The sequence below is a fragment of the Microcaecilia unicolor genome, chromosome 11 (assembly GCF_901765095.1).
Source record: "Microcaecilia unicolor chromosome 11, aMicUni1.1, whole genome shotgun sequence".
Taxonomy (NCBI): Eukaryota; Metazoa; Chordata; class Amphibia; order Gymnophiona; family Siphonopidae; genus Microcaecilia; species Microcaecilia unicolor.
Window position 1 is genome coordinate 67,467,049 of NC_044041.1, and position 13,688 is coordinate 67,480,736.

The window sequence follows — 13,688 nt, forward strand, 5'->3', positions numbered from 1 at the left end:
CAGTGTTTCATGGAGGTCCCGCTCAATCTCTAGCCCATCAAGGATAGACTCTTAGGTAAAGGATTTTGCCCTGCTCTTGTGTGAGAAGCATTGGATGATGACCCAATAGTACTGAGTTGCATATGGAGAGACTTAGTAGTCGAGGGAACCAGGTTTGATGTAGCCATTGAGGAGTGATGAGCATCATGTGCGCTCTGTCCGCACAAATTTTTTGTAGTACTCTGGAGATGAGAGGAAAACATGGGAAAGCATAAAGGAGGCCCTGATCCCACTGTATGGCAAAGGCATCTAGTGCAAGTTTGTTCAGGCTTGGACGAATGGAACAGAAAAAGTGCATTGAGCATTGCCCTGAGAAGCAAAAAGATTTATGATGGGAGTGTCCCATATATTGTAAATCATTTGGGTTGTGCTTTTGTCCAGCTTCCACTTGTATGGGTTCAGCTTGCGGCTGAGGGAATTTGCTAACTGATTTTAATGCCCTGGAAGATATATGGTTTGAAAGATGACATTTAAATTGACTGCTAAATTAAAACTTTCAGGCTTCTCAACACAGGGTATGGCATTGTATCTTCATCGAAAATGTAAACATTATTCAAGTTGGGTCACTGTTCCTTGTGTTTTCCATTGGAGCAGGTGAGCACCCCAGCACAATGTGGATGTATCTGTTGTCAAACTTAGCTGAGGAAGCTGTGACTGAAAAGGACACCCTACTGCAAGACTTGATTGTAGGAGCCACAACAGGAGAGAGTGGTGAATTGTTGAGGGATTGCAGGTGATGGTTAGAATGTAGCTTGAGATGCCATGGAAGTAGTTTCATGTGAATTCTGGCTAATGGTATAACATGTTGCTGCTATATGACCCAGTAATTGTAATCTAGGGTGAGCTGTGACCGAGGATGCAACAGAAACCCAAGTGGCAATTTGTTGAAAAGTATGCAATCTGTACTGCGGCATCAGGGTAGATTTTTGCAGATTTATCAGGAAGCCTAAATTTTACAGGATGTATGTAGTAGCAGCTACTGAGTGTTCTGTTGCCCACTTTGAAGGACCTGAAATAAGCCAATCATCAAGGTATGGAAAACCATAGTGGCCACTTCTTCAAAGGACAGCTGCAAGTATCAACAGACACTTTGTAAAGACTCAGGGTGCAGTAAAAAGTCCAAAAGGAAGAACCTTGTATTGGAAATGGTGATGGAAAAGGTTAATTATAGAAACTACCAGTGGTCTGAATGAATTGGGATGTGGGTGCAGACATCTTTTAGGTCAAGTTTAGCAAGTCAATCATTTAGGTTCAGGAGGGGAAAAATAGTGGCAAGGGAATTCATCTTGAATTTCTCTCTTTTTGAGGAAACTTGTTGAGATCGCACAGGTCTAGTGTAGGTTGAAGTCTCCCTGTCTTTTGGGGGATGAAGAAGAATCTTGACTAAAAACCCTTGCCTTGTTGGAGAGTGGGAGAAGTTGATTGCATTCATTTGTAGTACAGCTGGAATTTCTTCCCATAGAATATAGATGTGAATAGGTGGAGGGTCTTGATCTCTTACTGGACCCCTCTTTGGAGGACTGCTGATGAAATTCAAATGATATTCCTGGGAAATAAGCTCCCAGTGATCCATCATAATGGTTTGACAATGACTGGAGAAATTAATAACTTACCACCCATTGAGATAGAGTCAAAAAGAAGGAGATGGTTTTGCAGTTTGTGCTGCTGAAGTGCTTGGAGTTTGCAATCTTTTGGGTATTGTTTCTGGAGGTATACCTGTCTTGTGGTGGTTGCCATGAGTTTTGCATTCTAGAATATGGATGAAACTTCTCCAGGCATAAAATTGCTAAAAATATTGGAAATGGTAAGGTTTTCTCTACAGATATGGAGGAGGTTTTTTATTTTGTGAGGATTGGTCCAAAGGTTAAGCAGATACCTTTTTGATTGTAGAAGAGTGGTCTTTTACCTGGGAAACAGCATCTTCAACTTTTTCACTAAAAAGGCTATCTCCCAGAGAGGGAGTGTCTACTAACTTGTCATAACGTTCTTCTCTTAGACCCAATGTTTTGAGCCAAGCTGTTCAGCATGCTGAGATTTCAGTTGCTGCTGTTCTGGATGCAGTGTTGTACAAATCATAAATTACATGTATAAGACTCTTGCAGATGTAAGAGGAATGTATTGATTTGATCTTGTGACTGTGAGTAGTAGTAAAATGGTCCTCAAGTTGATTAATCATGATGCATGGAAATGCAGCATTTGGAGTTGATGTACCACTATTTTGAGGGTAGTCTTTAAAGCCTGAAATATTTGCTAGAGAAAGTTTGCAATTAAACAGAAACATAGAAATGTTGGCAGAAAAAGGCCATATGGCTTATCCAGTCTGCTCATCCATATAATGAAGATACATACCCGTAGCAGGTATTCCCCGAGGACAGCAGGCTGATTGTTCACACGAATGGGTGACGTCCACAGCAGCCCCCGAGATCGGAAATCTACCTAGCAACAAAAGTTTGCTACGCACATGCACGGCCCTCAGCTTCCAGCCCGTCGCGCGAGAGTCCTGTCACTTTGATAACAAAGCAAAGAAGGAAAGACAACTCCAAAGGGGAGGTGGGCGGGTATGTGAGAACAATCAGCCTCCTATACGCGGAGAATACCTGCTACAGGTATGTATCTTCATTTTCTCCGAGGACAAGCAGGCTGCTTGTTCTCACAAATGGGATATCCCTAGCCCCCAGGCTCACTCAAAACAACAAAGAAGGTCAATTGGGTCTCGCAACGGTGAGGACATAAAAAGGATTTGCCTACGAAGAAAGCATCTAACTGAGAGTACAGCCTGGAACAGAACAAAAATGGGCCTAGGGGGGGTGGAGTTGGATTCTAAACCCGAACAGATTCTGCAGCACTGACTGCCCAAACAGACTGTCACATCGGGTATCCTGCTGAAGGCGGTAGTGAGATGTGAATGTGTGGACCGAAGACCACGTCGCAGCCTTGCAAATCTCTTCAATAGTGGCTGACTTCAAGTGGGCCACCGACGCTGCCATGGCTCTAACACTATGAACCGTGACATGACCCTCAAGAGTCAGCCCAGCTTGGGCGTAAGTGAAGGAAATGCAATCTGCTAGCCAATTTGAAATGATTCGTTTCCCGACAGCAACTCCCCTTCTGTTGGGGTTGAAAGAAACAAACATTTGGGCGGACTGTCTGAAGGGGCTTGTCCGCTCCACATAGAAGGCCAATGCTCTCTTGCAGTCCAATGTATGCAACTGATGTTCAGCAGGGCGGGTATGAGGACAGGGAAAAAATGTTGGCAAGACAATTGACTGGTTCAGATGGAACTCGACACCACGACACCACCTTTGGCAAAAACTTAGGGTGAGTGCGGAGGACTACTCTGTTATGATGAAATTTAGTATAAGGAGCATGGGCTGCCAAGGCTTGAAGCTCACTGACTCTATGAGCTGAAGTAACAGCCACCAAGAAAATGACCTTCCAGGTCAAATACTTCAGATGGCAGGAATTCAGTGGCTCAAAAGGAGGCTTCATCAGCTGGATGAGAACGACGTTGAGATCCCATGACACTGGCGGAGGTTTGACAGTGGGCTTTGACAAAAGCAAGCCTCTCATGAAGCGAACAACTAAAGGCTGTCCAGAGATAGGCTTACCCTCTACATGTTGATGATAAGCACTAATTGCACTAAGGTGAACCCTTATGGAGTTGGTCTTTAGACCAGACTCTGACAAATGTAGAAGGTATTCAAGCAGGGTCTGTGTAGGACAAGAGCGAGGATCTAGGGCCTTGCTGTCACACCAGACGGCAAACCTCCTCCATTTGAAAGAATAACTCCTCTTAGTGGAATCTTTCCTGGAAGCAAGCAAGACTCGAGAGACACCCTCAGAAAGACCCAAGGAGGCGAACTCTACGCCCTCAACATCCAGGCCGTGAGAGCCAGAGACAGAAGGTTGGGATGCAGAAGCGCCCCCTCGTTCTGAGTAATGAGGGTTGGAAAACACTCCAATCTCCATGGTTCTTCGGAGGACAACTCCAGAAGAAGAGGGAACCAGATCTAACGCGGCCAGAAAGGAGCTATCAGAATCATGGTTCCGCAATCTTGCTTGAGTTTCAGCAAAGTCTTCCCCACCAGAGGTATGGCAGGATATACATACAGGAGGCCTCTCCCCCAATGAAGGAGAAAAGCATCCGACGCTAGCCTGCCATGGGCCTGAAGTCTGGAACAGAACTGAGGGACCTTGTGATTGGTCTGAGTGGCAAAAAGATCCACCGAGGGGGTGCCCCACGCTCAGAAGATCTTGCATACCACGCCCGAATTGAGTGACCACTCGTGAGGTTGCATTATCCTGCTCAACCTGTCAGCCAGACTGTTGTTTAAGCCTGCCAGATACGTGGCTTGGAGAAGCATGCCTTGAGCGTGAGCCCATAGCCACATCTGGACGGCTTCCCAGCACAGGGGTTAAGATCCAGTGCCCCCCTGCTTGTTGACTTAATACATGGCAACCTGGTTGTCTGTCTGAATTTGAATAATTTGATTGGACAGCCAATCTCTGAAAGCCCTTAGAGCGTTCCAGATCGCTCGCAACTCCAGGAGATTGATCTGAAGACCTGATTCCTGGAGGGACCAAGCTCCTTGAGTGTGAATCCCGTCTACATGGGCTCCCCATCCCAGGAAAGATGCATCCGTAGTCAGCACTTTTTGCGGCTGAGGAATTTGGAAGGGACGTCCCAAAGTCAAATTGGATCAAATTGTTCACGACTGAAGGGAACTGTGAAATTCAGTGGGTAGCTGGATTGCATCCTCTAGATCCCCTGCGGCCTGAAACCACTGGGAAGCTAGGGTCCATTGAGCTGATCGCATGTGAAGACGAGCCATGGGAGTCACATGGACTGTGGAGGCCATATGGCCTAGTAGTCTCAACATCTGCCGAGCTGTGACCTGCTGAGATGCTCTGGCCAAGGAAACAAGAGACAGAAGGTTGACCGCTCTTGCCTCTGGAAGATAGGCATGAGTCGTCTGTGAATCCAGCAGAGCTCCTATGAATTCTAGTTTCTGAGCTGGAAGAAGATGGGACTTTGGGTAATTTATGACAAACCCCAGTAGCTCCAGGAGTTGAATAGTCATCTGCATGGACTGTAGAGCCCCTGCCTCTGAAGTGCTCTTCACCAGCCAATCGTCGAGATAGGGGAACACTTGCACTCCCAGTCTGCGCAGCGCCGTTGCAACTACCGCCAGGCATTTGGTAAACACCCTGGGCGCAGACGCGAGCCCAAAGGGCAGCACACAATACTGAAAGTGCTGTGTTCCCAGACGGAATCGTAGATACTGCCTGTGAACTGGCAGTATCGGGATGTGTGTATAAGCATCCTTTCTGTGTTCCCAGACGGAATCGTAGATACTGCCTGTGAACTGGCAGTATCGGGATGTGTGTATAAGCATCCTTTAAGTCCAGAGAGCATAGCCAGTCGTTTTCCTGAACCATGGGAAGAAGGGTGCCCAGGGAAAGCATCCTGAACTTCTCTCTGACCAGGTATTTGTTCAGGCCCCTTAGGTCTAGGATGGGATGCATCCCCCCTGTTTTCTTTTGCACAAGGAAGTACCTGGAATAGAATCCCAGCCCTTCTTGCCCTGGTGGAACGGGAGCGACTGCATTAGTGCTGAGAAGGGCGGAGAGTTCCTCTGCAAGTACCTGCCTGTGCTGGAAGCTGAAGGACTGAGCTCCCAGTGGGCAATTTGGAGGTATGGAAGTCAAATTGAGGGAGTATCCTAGCCAGACTATTTGAAGAACCTAGCGATCGGAGGTTATGAGAGGCCACCTTTGGTGAAAAAACTTTAACCTCCCCCGATCGGCAGATCGTCTGGCACAAACACTTTGATAGCGGCTATGCTCAACTGGAGCCAGTCAAAAGCCCGTCCCTTGCTTTTGCTGGGGAGCTGCAGGGGCCTGTCTGGGTGCATGCTGTTGACGAGAACGAGCGCGCTGGGGTTGATCCTGAGAAGGCTGTCGAGAACGTGGATTGTACCTACTTTTATTGTAAGCATAGGGAGCATTCCGCCTTCCCCTGAAAAAATGTCTACCTGATGAGGTAGATGCTGAAGGCGCCCAGTGGGAGAGATTGTCCATAGCGGTTTCCCGCTGATTGAGCTGTTTGACCGCTTGCTCGACTTTCTCGCCAAAAATATTATCCCCCCCGGCAAGGGACATCTGCCAGCCACTGCTGGACTCTATTGTCCAGGTCAGAGGCATGCAGCCATGAGAGTCTGCGCATCATTATACCTTGTGCAGCGGCTCTGGATGCAACATCAAAAGAGTCGTAAGCCCCCCTGGACAGGAATTTACGACACGCCTTCAGCTACTTGACCACCTCCTGAAAAGGCCTGGCGTGCTCCAGAGGGAGCTTAGCCATCAAGTCCGCCAGTTGCTTGACATTATTCCACATGTGGATGCTCATGTAGAGCTGGCACGACGGACACGAGCATGGAGGACTGATAGGCCTTCCTCCCAAAAGAGTCCAGAGTTCTAGATTCTCGTCCCGGGGGCACCGCGGCAAAATCTCTAAACTTTTGGCTCTCTGGAGAGCAGAATCCACAACCATAGAGTAGTGAGGTAACTGCGACTTCATCAACTCAGGCTCCCCATGGATCTGATACTGGGACTCAGCTTTTTTGGGAATGGTGGGATTAGATAGTGGTTTCGTCCAGCAATGTCTGCTTAAGGATATTATGCAGAGGAACAGTGGACGACTCCTTAGGTGGTGAAGGATAGTCAAGGACCTCGAACATCTCGGCCCTGGGCTCATCCTCAGATACCACTGGGAAGGGAATAGCCACAGACATTTCCCGCACAAAGGAGGAAAAAGAAAGGCTCTCCGGGGGGGGGGGGGGGGGGGAAGTTTCCTTTCAGGCGAAGGAGTGGGATCAGAAGGAAGACCACAAGACTCCTCAGAAGAGAAATATCTGGGATCCTCCTCTTCTCCCCACGAGGCATCCTCCTCAGTGTTGGACAAGAGTTCACGAACTGCAGTCCAAAACCGGGCCCGTCTCAACTCCGAGGAACCATGTCCTCGATGACGACATCGAGAAATCAACTCCCGTGCCGGCAGCGATGAAGCTCCCTCCAGCGATGTCGACGGGGAGTCGACCTGGGTGGCAGCCGAGGCTGAAGCCGCAAGCGGCATCGGCGTCAGGGACCGCACCACAGGCACAGAGCCAGCTGCTGCTTCCATTAACAGTACCGAAGGCGCAAGCACCCCCGGTACCGGAACAGACTGACGCAGCAGCCCCTCCAAGACACCTGGAAGAATGGCTCGGAGGTGCACGTCCAGAGTGTCTGCCGGGAAAGGCTGTGGGGCCGGTGCAGGAGCCGGAGGCAGAACCTGTGCAGAGCAAGGAGGCGGTACCGGACTGTCCGAAGACCGACACCTCTTGGGTGGAGGGTGAGCGGTCCTCCCGGCGTCGACGCTTCTTGGGTGCTGAGTCCCTCGACGCCCCGGAACTCCCGGTACCGTGGGTAGAAGGAGATCGATGCCGATGCTTCTTAGCCTTCACTCGATGCATGGCATCGGTACTCCTCGGTACCGACAAGGACGTGGAATCCACACGCCTCCTCGGGTCGGAATGGGCACACAATTCTGGAACGTGCTGCCGCGCAACTTAAAAACGATCTACGAACTAACCAACTTCCGCAAACTATTGAAGACCCATTTCTTTAACAAGGTATACCACAAAGACCAACAAAGGTGAACTCCTATACTTATAACCAGAATTGCCTTACGATATTTGCTTTATATGAATATCATGCTTTATCACTATCATGTAACCAAGATCCTTATGCAATACTAAATGTCTATTTTCTTATGTATTTCCACTACTCATGATGTAATGTAAGCCACATTGAGCCTGCAAAGAGGTGGGAAAATGTGGGATACAAATGCAATAAATAAGTAAAATAAATAAAGACAGTTTGAGCTTATCTTCCCAAGACAAGGGCAGACAACCTCCTGTCCCTGGTGTCCACAATTTGAGCGTCTCAAGAGATCACGGCTCAGCAGATGTTGAGACTTCTGGGGCACATGGCCTCCACAGTTCATGTGACTCCCATGACACATCTACACATGAGATCGTCTCAATGGACCCTAGCTTCCCAATGGTTTCAAGCTGCGGGGGATCTAGAGGATGTAATCCAACTGTCCACCGACTTCCAGAATTCTCTGCAGTGGTGAGCAATTCGATCCAATCTGACCTTAGGGTGTCCAGTCCAAATTCCTCAGACAGAAAAATTGCTGACGACGGATGCATCCCTCCTGGGGTGGGGAGCTCATGTAGATGGACTTCACACTCAAGGAGCTTGGTCCTTTCAGGAAACAGGTCTTTAGATCAATCTCCTGGAATTGCAAGCGATCTAGAACACTCTAAAGGCTTTCAGAGACCGGCTGTCCAACCAAATCATATTGATTCAGACAATCAGGCTGCCATGTATTACACCAACAAGCAGGGGGGGCACCGGATCTCACCCTCTGTGTCAGGAGGCCATCCAGATGTGGCTTTGGGCGCCCCATCACAGCATGTTTCTGCAGGCTGAGCAGGATAATGCAACCTCACGAATGGTCACTGAACATGGGAGTAATCCACAAGATCTTCCGAGCATGGGACACCCCCTTGGTGGATCTTTTTGTCACTCAGATCAATCACAAGGTCCCTCAGTTCTGTTCCAGGCTTCAGGCCCACAACAGACTAGCGTCAGATGCCTTTCTCCTACATTGGGGAACAGGCCTTCTGTATGCATATCCTCCCATACCTCTAGTAGGGAAGACTTTGCTGAAACTCAAGCAAGGCTGCGGAACCATGATTCTGATTGCGCCCTTCTGGCCGCGTCAGATTTGGTTCCCTCTTCTTCTGGAGTTGTCCTCCGAGAAACCGTGGAGATTGGAGTGTTTTCCAACCCTCATCACCCAGGGGTCGCTTCTGCATCCCAACCTCCAGTCTCTGGCACTCATGGCCTGGATGTTGAGAGCTTAGAATTTGCCTCCTTGGGTCTTTCTGAGGGTGTCTCTCGAGTCTTGCTTGCTTCCAGGAAAGATTCCACAAAGAGGTGTTACTCTTTTACATGGAGGAGGTTTGCCGTCTGGTGTGACAGCAAGCCTCTTTCTTGTCCTACACAGACCCTGCTTGAATACCTTCTACACTTGTCAGAGTCTGGTCTCAAGACCAACTCCGTAAGAGTTCATCTTAGTGCAATTAGTGCTTATCATTGCCGTGTAGAGGGTAAGCCTATCTCTGGACAGCCTTTAGTTGTTCGCTTCATGAGAGGTTTGCTTTTGTCAAAGCCCCCTGTCAAACCTCCACCAGTGTCATGGGATCTCAACGTCGTTCTCACCCAGCTGATGAAAGCTCCTTTTGAGCCTCTGAATTCCTGCCATCTGAAATACTTGACCTGGAAGGTCATTTTCTTGGTGGCTGTTACTTCAGCTCATAGGGTCAGTGAGCTTCAGGCCTTGGTAGTGCATGCACCTTATATCAGGTTTCATCACAACAGAATAGTCCTCCGCACACACCCTAAGTTCCTGCCGAAGGTGGTGTCGGAGTTCCATCTGAACCAGTCGATTGTCTTGCCAACATTCTTTCCCCGTCCGCATACCCGCCCTGGCGAAAGCAGATTGCATACCCTGGACTGCAAGACAGCATTGGCCTTTGATGTGAAGTGGACGAAGCCCTTCAGACAGTCCGCCCAGTTGTTTGTTTCTTTCGATCCCGACAAGAGGGGAGTCGCCATCGGACAACGAACAGTCTCCAATTGGGTGGTAGATTGCATTTCCTTCACATGCCCAAGCTGGGCTGTCTTTAGAGTGCCATGTCACAGCTCATAATGTTAGAGTCGTGGCTGCGTCAGTGGCTCACTTAAAGTCAGCCTCCATTGAGGAGATTTGCAAGGCTGCAATGTGGTCAGCAGTCTACACATTCACATCTCACTACTGCCTTCAGCAGGATACCCGACGCAACACTCGGTTTGGACAGTCAGTGCTGCAGATTCTGTTCGGGGTTTAGAATCCAACTCCACCCTCCTAGACCCATTTTTCTGTTCCAGGCTGCACTCTCAGTTAGTTATTCATGGTTTCAGGTCAATCTCCATTATGTCCTCGCCGTTGTGAGGCCCAATTGACCAATGCTCATTGTTTTGAGTGAGCCTGGGTGCTAGGGATACCCCACATGTGAGAACAAGCAGCCTGCTTGTCCTCGGAGAAAGTGAAGATACTTTTTTTTTTAAGTTCCAATGCAAATTTCTGATTAAGTTACAAGTTTTTAAATTTTGAACCTTCAGTTAGAAAGGTTTTTGTTAAATAGAGTAGAAGGCCCCTCTGCTGGGGGAGAGGGATTGTTTAACTTGATGTGGGCAAGATCCGCAAACCAAGTTCTTTTGGGCCGGTTTGGAACTATTTTAATTATTTGACCAGCAAATACGACACAATCTTTTGCAGTATCTGGCCTAGTATTGAAAAAGTGGAAACACATACAACAGATCTTTTCATGGCCATGGCTCAATCAAGGCATCTAGACCCTCGGAATCATGCTCTTCTCAACCGCAGGACTTTGGTATTGTTTTTTTTCACCATAAGGTCCAGCCTTAGCTTGCCTACCAGCTCATTACGAGAGCAAAAGCTAAGGGAGCATTTCCACTCCCCCTGATAGAGTATCTGATAAGAAAGTCCACTTGAATGGTCTGCTCTCCGATTATGTATGCCACCAAAAAAGAGCTAACAGGAGATGTGCTACTTAGCCCATGGCCTTGCTTTTGATGCTCCCTTGCTTGTTGACATAAGCTACTGCCATTGCATTGTCTGAAAACAATCTGGCCGCATGTCCCTTCACAATTGTTGTTTTTCCTTCATGGTCTTGCGTTTAGGGGCTCCAAGGGGATGGTTTCTTTGTTGTATTGGAGTTTCTGGCATGAGTGGGTCTCAAGCAAAAGTTTAAAAAAAGAAAATGAGAAACTAAGAGCAACAGCAGTATGAGAGCCTGGAATATGGCCTGTGAGTTTGTGGCACTGTTTGGCTATTCAGTGACTGACTTTAGGTGGACTGCACAGACTATTTATAGGCTTACTTAAACTCAGTGGTTCTCAGTCTCCATCTGTCTGTGTCGATCTTGAGGGACTATGGAACAGGGCTGCCGAGAGGAGGGGGGGGGAGGGGGGCAAACTTCCCCGGGATCGGGCACAGCAAGCTTTTTCCTGCCTGCTGCCCAGGACCTGGAAGATTGCATTAACATGATATCACATTAATGCAATCATCTGGGTCCTGACTCCCAGCACAGACAGGAGCAGTGCAGGAGCGGACAGAGTGAGGTAGCAGACACAAAGGTGCGGTAGCAGCGACCTAAATATGGGGGGGGGGAATGCAATGGTGACAGTCCAGGTGAGGGGGTGCGTGCGTTGGTCCAGTTCTGCCCTGGGACTGGCTGTGTCTCTCGGCGGCCCTGCTGTGGAAGGATTCAAATTTACAATCTTGCACATCCTTGAGTGCAGATTCTTCCTTCTATTAAAATAATCGTTGTGACGAAATAGTGGGTTTCTGAGCCTATGAACTGTATAGTTTTGCTGATGACATGTATTTCTTCTGTTTGTTTTGCTGATGATATGTGTTTCTCCTGGTTGGCCCCAGTAACCTAAAAATCACTGGGGAATAATTTGAGAGCAGAAGACTCGCCCAAAGGTGGTTGGGACCCAGTTGGTGGGAGGAGGGTGCTAGTGTAGAGCACAAGCAGCAGGTGCAGGCGGACCCAAGTTGGCTGGGGACATACCCTCCAGGTGGCCGCAGGGTTAGCCCCAGGTGGGTGACTAGGAGTTTCATGACAATTGTCTTCTTAATGTCAGCCATAACTAAAGCATCCGCATGCACCTTATGCTGTCTTAATTTTTTTCTTGTACTTTAGTACCAAAGGGTAGAGCTTAGCCATAGCTCTGCCTACCCTCAGACCTTCTATAGGAGAGTCCCACTCTGCTGATATGAGAGCTTGAATGGACTGATAAACTGGAAAGGCCCTAGAAGGCTTTCTCAGTCCCTCAAGGACGGGATCCCTCACTGAGGGAAAATCCTCCCTCTCTTACCAGGATTCTCCCTCTTCAATCTGCTTTCCAAAGGAACCAACCTTAGATCCTAGGTAACCCCCTTGATCTGAAACTTCAGCTGAGAGAACTGACTGGGATTCTCAGCCATCCAATGTCTCCAAGTGTCCTCTCTTTGATGCTGAAACACCCAGACCAAGTGGGGTAGGAAAAGCTACAGGTTCTGGACTCTGACTCCTCTGGGAACATTTTAGCAGAAAAGCCTTATGCAGCAAAAACTTCCTCAAAGATTCCTGAGGGGGATCAAGGTACCTGGAGAGACCTGCAAAGGTTCCAAGCCCCTTCTATGTGAGCTATCAACTAAGGTCTGAAGGCTCTGCCACAAAAGCTGAAACTGCAGCTACTTTTGAGGAAACCACGTGCCAAGAAGGCTGACTTTCCTGTGGTTTCTCTCACTCTGCAGGACTGAATGGAAGAAGAATTTCTCTCTCTCCCCAACACAGTCTTCCTAACTGATGCAGGGCTTCTCCTGTGATAGGTATTCAGGTTCAATGCTACTATGGTTGAAAATCACTTCAGGCAAATGGGCCCACTAACAAGAGGCTGTGGCTAAATGCCCAAGCTCCTCTGGGCTGGAAGAATGATAAAGAATCCTTTTAACCCTCACAGTTAACTACCAAAGGCTTACCTGCTACCCCTTTACTAGAGTATAGAGGGAAGAAGGTTCTTCTTCAGCTTTCAATATTTCAGAACTCTTTACAATCTTTTTTAAGCTCCAGAAAGGAAGAGCTCATTTAAACATTTACATTTAAAGGAAGGGGGATGGTGGTGGTGGGGGGAGGGAAGCAGAAAACCCAGACTCCTCCAAGACATCCTCTCAGCTCCAATTAATGTAATATCTTTTTCTTTCTTTCTCTCTTTCTTTTTTGTATTTATAGAACAGCAAGCAGCACAGTGCGCTCATCACCATCTGCTGGAGATAGAGAAATACTGAACATCTAAGACTTCACGGTGCCCTTATAGGGCAGAGCTCACAAGTCCAGATCTCTGTCCCTTGTTTCAATTCACTTTCTTTTAATTTTCATAATACCAGAAGCTTAATAGTGAATAAGATATAGAAGTTCTGACGTAGTAGCTGTCCGGTATGTTCAGTAGTTGGAAAGGGGGGATGTTCAGAGTGGGAGATAAGGGGGGGAGGGAAGGGGGTATTAAGGTTAGGGGGGTAGGAATCTTAACAATTTTTGAGGAGGAATTCACTCCTTTGTATTGCATTGTTTTTTTTTTGGTTTTTTTTTTAATGCAATTACTCAAGTTAAACCATATAGAAGTTGGTGTATGGTAAATTGTTTGCTATTTGGGGAAAGGGGTTGAAAAAATTTATTATAAAGGATTGTTAGGGCTAGATGAGGAAGGCTATCAGAGTAAAGGTCTCCCTCCGTTATCCAAGGTATTTGCTATATTGCGGCCCTAAGGGTGGTAATATTTTTTCAGCGTTTTTCCTTGGTAACAAGTATGTTTTGTTGTTCTTTGGGGGGGGGGGGGTTCAGAGGGAGGGTGGTGAGGATATGTATTGAAAAAGTTGAACAACTTACAAATGATACCTGGTTTGTTATTTAATGATGTTCAATAAA

The 13,688-nt window shown here is 47.8% G+C and overlaps 1 protein-coding gene across 1 annotated transcript in view; it reads right to left on the minus strand.

Annotated features, from left to right (window-relative positions):
• PCSK4 (proprotein convertase subtilisin/kexin type 4) overlaps positions 1-13,688 on the minus strand; it is a 107,930-nt gene that overhangs the window by 9,783 nt on the left and 84,459 nt on the right. The gene's annotated exons all lie outside the window — the stretch shown is intronic.